Below are 7071 nucleotides of genomic sequence, written 5' to 3' on the forward strand. Positions count from 1 at the left end.
TCGCGTCATGCGCGCATTCCCGCAGATGTCAGTTTGCGCAAAGAACGCGTTCGCGTCGTCTACGCAGACGCGTCACTTCCAGTTTCTTCAAAAATTCCATTTTGTGCTTTCCTTCCATTTTTGTGTGTTTTCTTTCTATCCTTTAAGTCATTCCTTCCCTATAAAGCCTGAAAGCACTCAACACACAAATCACGGCATCGAATGGTAATAAAGGATGATTAATTTTAATATTTCTAAAGCATAAGAAACATGTTTTTCACATATATCACATAATAAGGAAGGGAAAGTAAAACCATGCAATTTTTATGAATAAGTGGGTGAAGGATTGAATAAATCATTTAAATTGAGCACAAAATACATCATAAAATATGGGTTTATCAACCTCCCCACACTTAAACAATAGCTTGTCCTCATGCTAAATCCAAGAGAAAGAGTAAAGTTAGAATGGGGGAATCTCATGCAATGCATTCTATTCTAAATGCAACTACCTAAATGAGTTATGCAATTCTAGTTATTATTCACTTGTATATAAAGCTTACATGTAGTTAAATTAATTCATATCCTCAAGGAATCATATATGTATAGCCAAACTCTAGATAATGTTAAAGAACTTTTACAATTGAGATGGGTAAAAGTATTTCACAAACTTACATGACAATTAACAATTAAGCAGAGATATATGGTGATGAGCTATTGAATCCTCACTGGATTTTGTGTTTACTCTCTAGTCACTCAGTGTTTATTGGGTTATTCACTCTATTCTTTTTCTATCCTTGCTTTCTAAAACTTTGTTCTTCATCTAACCAATCAACAAATATGAAATACAGACATACAAAAATCATGAGGTCTTTTTCAAGGTTGTAATGGGGTCAAGGCAAAGGTAAGGGTATATGTATAAGGCTAAGTGAGCTAATAAGTGAATCCTTGATTAGTCTAAGATCTCACCTAACATACATACTTTATATAATTTTAAAGTTCCTTAACCTATTTACCCAAAAATTTTTCACTTTGGATTACAAGCTCATGCATTAAATTTAATTTTGTCCCTATGTGCATTGATTTTTATTTTTCAATTGGGGAATTTTTGTATCCCTTTATTTAAATACTGAAAATAAAATTTTTTTTATTTTTTTTATTTTTATTTTTTTTTATTTTTTTATTTTTTTTCATCAATGCACATGGTAGTTCAATTGTTTTGATTTCACATGAGCATGCTTCCCAAATTTTATTCTTGAAACAACTTATTCTTTTTAAATTCCTACTTTGTTTCTATCATCCCATGTTCCCACAAAATTTTCCGCACTTAAATTATACACAATATTTATCTTAAGCTAACCAAGGATTCAACTTGGGATTTTTATTTTATTTTTCTGCTTAAGGCTAGTAATGTGGTTATATAACAAGAGGGGATTAAAAAGCTCAAGGGGGCTAACAAGGGTGATGTAAAAGGTAGGCTAATTTGGGATAAGTGAAAAAAAATTCAAATGATGGCCTCAATCATCTCTTGGTATGTATCTATATTCTATATTGGACATATAGATTAAAACAAAGTAAAGAACATCAAAATGAAAAAGAAGGGCAAAACACACAGGAATGAAATTTATGGTTTGAATGTAACCATACAATTAAGCTCAAAACTCACAGGCTGTGTGTTCTCCAGCTCAAAAATCATATATCAGTTATGCATGTCATGTAATTAGAATTCAAGAGTTCCCATTATTCTCAATGTAAATATTAGGGTGGCTTTTAAAATTTTAGTGTTCCTCCTTGATGAAATGTTGTTAACTAACTAACATGTAATGCTATACAGACAAGGTGTGTGGATTGTTTTAATTTACTAAAGTTTCTAGTTTACTCCTTTTATTTCAATTAAACCAAACTATTATATGCTAAAAGGGTAAACTATACTAATTAATCCACATTTTCTATAACTAATAAGTTTGGAATTGCAAACTAAACTAAATGTCTAAGATATAAACTAAAGTGCAAAATGCGGAAATAAAGTAAAAATACAGCAAAGGAACAATGTGCAAGTATTGAAAAAATAAAAATAAAAATACAGAAAAATAAACAAAATAAGATAAAAAGAGTCTGTAGTTGTTCACCACAAAGATAAGCCAGGGATGGCGACCTCCCTACACTTAAAATATAGCATCGTCCTCGATGCTCACTCAAGCTGGGTGTGAAGAAGTGCCATCACCGGAAGGATGGGCTGCTGGTGTCTCTATGGAAACCTGAAGGTCTGCAGACTGGATAATGTAGGAGGATCTGTCTACTGCAGTGGAGGTGCTGACTGTAGAGGAATCTCTGGGTCTGCGGCCTGAATCTGGTGTGGCTCCTCATGCTGTGGCGCAGCCAGCTCTGGTCCTGCCTGCTCAACCTGGGTAGGTGCTTCCTCCTCGTGATCATCCTCCTCCACCTCAGATGTATCAGAAGGGGTGTCAGGCTCGGAGGGGATGTCGCCGCCGGATCGGATCATTAACTTGAGGTGCTCATAGCGTCGCTTGTTGCGACGCTCAGATCTCTCATATCGCCGCTTGTTTCGGCGCTCTATCTGGTCCAGCTGCTGAAATAGGCGGTGCACGAAGTGGTAAATGGGCTTTGAGGCAGGTGGAGGTACAGTGGTGGTAGCTGGTGCAGCAGTGGATGAAGAAGGGGCAGCTGAAGGTGTGGTTGTCTCATCAGAAGCGGTGAGGAATGGGGGTCTGTAACCTAAAGCCTGAAACTTCCTGCTGTGAGGGATAATCTTCTTGCAGTCTGTAGCAGGTGGCTTTTCATCAGCAAGCTCCCAAGGCACGTCAGCTCGATGGCCTAGCTGGGTGACCAGATAAGGGAACGGGAGAGTGCCTCTGATATGGACCCTGGCCATGTAATACCGGATGAAACGTGGAAGATACATGTCCTTACCCTCCATCACACACCAGATGAGGGTGATCATAGTAGCGGGCAGCTCTGTCTCATGAGTGCTCGGCATCACATAGTTGCTCAGAATCTGGTGCCAGAGCCGAGCCTCATCATTCAGATAAATTAGCTTGATTCCCTTAGGCATCACTGTGTTCTTTCCCATGACCCAAGGGACAGTAGGATCAAGGGCTATTCTCTGCTTGACAGCATCCCAGTCAAATTTCATAAAGCGCATATCCTCTTCAGCCTTTTGGTAACCGTCAGGCTGATCTGATTTAGGCTGAAGGTGGAGGATGTCCTCAATGGCTTCCTCAGTGACCAAAATTTGTTTCCCTCTGAGGTGCACTGCATCCAGGGAAGTCTTGGAATAGTTGCAGTAAAACTCTCTGACCCAGGAAGCATTGACCTCTGTCAAGGTTCTCTCCAAGAAGAACCAGCCTCTCTGTTTTATCTGTTCGGAGGTGTACTGCTGTAGTTCTTCTGGAATTTTCAGAGTTCTTTCCAGGTACAAGTTCCTGGAAGTGGAAAACACTGGATACCTAAGCTCACAGTATCTGTTTGCAAATTTAACTAGATCATTGGCAGGGAGGAGTTGGTCAGCCTTCTCCTGCGGGGTAAAGTGCTTTTCCCGCCAAGAGTCATCATGCATAATGTCGAGGATGGACATAGAGGATTTTCCTCTTTTCCGTTTGCCAGTGGTTGCTTTGCCTTTTCCTTTGCGCTGAGGGTCAGACATCCTGAAAAGTAGAAATTGCAGGATATAATTAAAGAACAAAAGCAAGAAAACAAGTAGGCAAATAGGATTTATCAATATAAGTATAAAGGCAAACGAGCAGTAAAATTATGAGATGAGTTAAATATATGTATATTTTGTACTGAATTTGAGTGAAAAATCTGAGGTGAAAAAAAATCACAATCCAAAATATAATATAAGTAGAATTCATGTTAATTAGGAAAAATAATAATCATGCCTTGAGTTAAAAAGTTAAAGTAGTTAGGTTAAAAGCAAAAAGAGAAGTGACAAGGTTAAAATGGTTAGGAGTAAAAAGGAGTTAGAAAGTGGAAAGCAGTGAGTTAGGAGAAAGAAAATTAAAGTGAGTGGCATGATAAATGTTTCCTAGGTAACAATAAATTCAAAAATCTAAAGAATAATCAACTCATATTTAGGCAAAAATTTCAGTGGATTGATGATAATTCAGAAGGATAGAAAAGTTGCAAAACTAACATGAAATCACTAATAGTGCAAGTTTTTGACTTGGGGATCCAAAAGGAGTAAGAATGCTAGCCCGGACAGTCATGAATTGGTTTGGTTGTAGCCAGGTAAGGCAAAATATAAAGTTTCCAAACTCAATACATGAAAATAATATGCAGAAAATTGGGCAACATTCCGGCTAAAATTAGATGTTCCCGGAAATAAACAGCATAAAAAAGCAGTTCATATAAATTAAAATAAAGCTGCAAATAGATACAGATAATATGAACATGAAAGAGCAATGTAACAGCAGCAAGAAACATGGAATAACAATGTATGAACAATATGATTACCACAGCAAAATCAGAATTGCGAAATAGATAAAACAAGTAGCAAGAACTACGCAATTATCAGGCCTAAATCCACTAACCACATCCTAGCTACCTAACCACCTAAAATCCACTACAAACATGCATCTCTAACTATCCTATTCTGGGGTAGTGCAGCGGTCGCGGTGGTCGGAGCTGGGTGGTTGGGTGCGGTGGTGGTGATTGCAGAGGAGGGAGGGAGTTGCAGAGAAGAGAAGAATAAGGGGGTTATGGGGTGCGACGGGTAGGGTTTCGCGTTAAAAGGGGGTTAGTGATTTTGAATCCACGCGAACGCGTGGAGCACGCGATCGCGTGACTAGGGTGAAATGTGATTGACGCGATTGCGTGGATTAGGTAAAAGATGGATGACGCGGACGCGTGAGGCACGCAAACGCGTCGCTGTAAATTGTGCTAAATGCACACTTCCAGCGTCGTTTCAACGCAACTCCCTGTTTCCATTTAGGGGGCCATAATATCCACGCGACGCGGACGCGTCGCTCACGCTTTTGCGTGGGATGAGTGTTCTGCAAATGACGCGTTCACGTCAGTGACGCGAATGCATGCGCCGTTTTGTGCTAAACGCACACCAGCCGCACGATTCCAGCCCAACTTTCTGGGCGTTGGATCTTTACGCCGATTTCCATTTCACGCCCACGCGTGGCCTGCGCGCTCGCGTGGGGTTTTTTTTTATGCAATTATGCAATTATGCAGTATGCAATGCTAATGTAAATGCTACGAATAATATCCAGGTTCAATGAAAATAACAATATATAAAAATAAACAAAACGAAATAAAATTGAAACAGGAACGATCATACCATGGTAGGTTGTCTCCCACCTAGCACTTTTAGTTAAAGTCCTTAAGTTGGACATTTGATGAGCTTCCTGCTATGGTGGCTTATGCTTGAATTCATCCAAAAATCTCCACCAATGTTTGGAATGCCAACAGCCTCCGGGGTCCCAAACTAGGCATGTAAAGCTTTTGAGCAGCTTCAAACAGATTCTCAGGCTCCCGGGGTGACGAATGTCAGAATAGATTCCAGGATCCCAAACTTTGCTTTTAAATCCGCCTTTGTCTTGATCTATATTCTTCCATCCGGGCGGTTTAGAAATTGTATTCTCACCAAGATGACCAAACATCTTCCGAGACCCATTCAATTGAACTTGATACCAATCCGTGTACTTCGAATTGAGGTGTGGAACCTTATTGAATCTTGCACACCAGCTCTGAGTACGAGCCATTTCTCTCTTACTCTTAAAGCCGCAGAGAGCTCTAAGCTGGCCATCTGTTTCAAGAAAACCATATTTGAGTGGAAAAGTAAAGATAAAGGTTAAGGATTGTACCCACTTGAAGCTTGTATTAGGTGGTAATGGCCTTGGGATAGGTGTTTCCAGTGGTTCTGTAAGCTCTACTCCCTTGTATTCTTCTGTGATTTCCTCCACTTCCTTGCAAAATTCTTCAACTGCAACTGCATCCTGATCAAAGTCTTCTATGTCTTCCTCGTCACTCAAGTCATACGTTGGAGGTTGAGAGAAATCTACTTCGACATCATCTTCGTATTCACTTGGATGAGGTTCTTCAGGCTTAAGAAGTTCAATTGCGGATGTGAGTTCATGACTAGGAGAACTTGAGTCATGATCATCACTGCCTAAGGAATCAATTTCTTGGTCTGTTCTGTCCAATTTTTCACAAGGTATATGCTTTGGAGGTTGTGCACTATATCCTCCTTGGCATCAAATTCGAACTTCTTGGTGGAATCCTTTACAATTCTCGATTCCCATGGAGGTTCTCTCCTAAATCTTCAACCACTTCTTCTTTTACAAATATTATGGCTTCCTCCACTTGTTTCAATACAAAGCCATGCTCTTCATTGTCCACCGAAGTTTCTAGCGTCTCCTTCATGCTACGCTCTTCTTTTGATTCTCCACATGTAGCCATGGGAGCACTTTGAGTGCTCAGATGTCGAGAAGCTATTATATTTACTACCTCGGTTAAGGCAGTAGTGAGTTCCAGTACGTCCCTTTGCATCTTCGCTTGCCCTTGAAGAAGAACACGAAGCTTGTCATTCATTGGAGGTTGGAGTGAATATGAAGGTTCATTGGTTGGGGGAGAGGGTTCATAATAAGAATGTGGTGGTTCTTGGGAGTAATTGGATTGGAATTGTGGTAGATAAGGGTCATATGGTGGTGAATGGTGAAAAGGAACTTGTGAGTGTGGTGGTTCAAAGCTATGTTGAGAGGATGATCTATAAGCTGCAGGGTGGGGCTTGTTGGTAATTACAAGGGGGTCCACCATATCTTTCAGCTTGGTATGCGTTATAGAGTGGTCCTTGCCCATGATATCTTGGAGGGTGTTGTTGCCTAAAGAGTTGATCAGATCCTCTTGGCTCCATCCATCTCTGATTGCTTAGACCTTGATGCATATTCCTGTTATAGCTTCCACTCCTTTCAACAAAATTAGAACCAAACTCAAAGCGAGAGGGGTGAGAATTCATAGTAGCTAATAGCACTTAAAAAGGAAAAACAAAAACAAATAAACAAGTAAAAGAAAAATATTTACAATAACCAATAATAAGGCACACATTTGCAATTCCCCGGCAAAGGTGCC

The sequence above is a fragment of the Arachis ipaensis genome, chromosome B06 (genome assembly GCF_000816755.2).
Source record: "Arachis ipaensis cultivar K30076 chromosome B06, Araip1.1, whole genome shotgun sequence".
Lineage (NCBI taxonomy): Eukaryota > Viridiplantae > Streptophyta > Magnoliopsida > Fabales > Fabaceae > Arachis > Arachis ipaensis.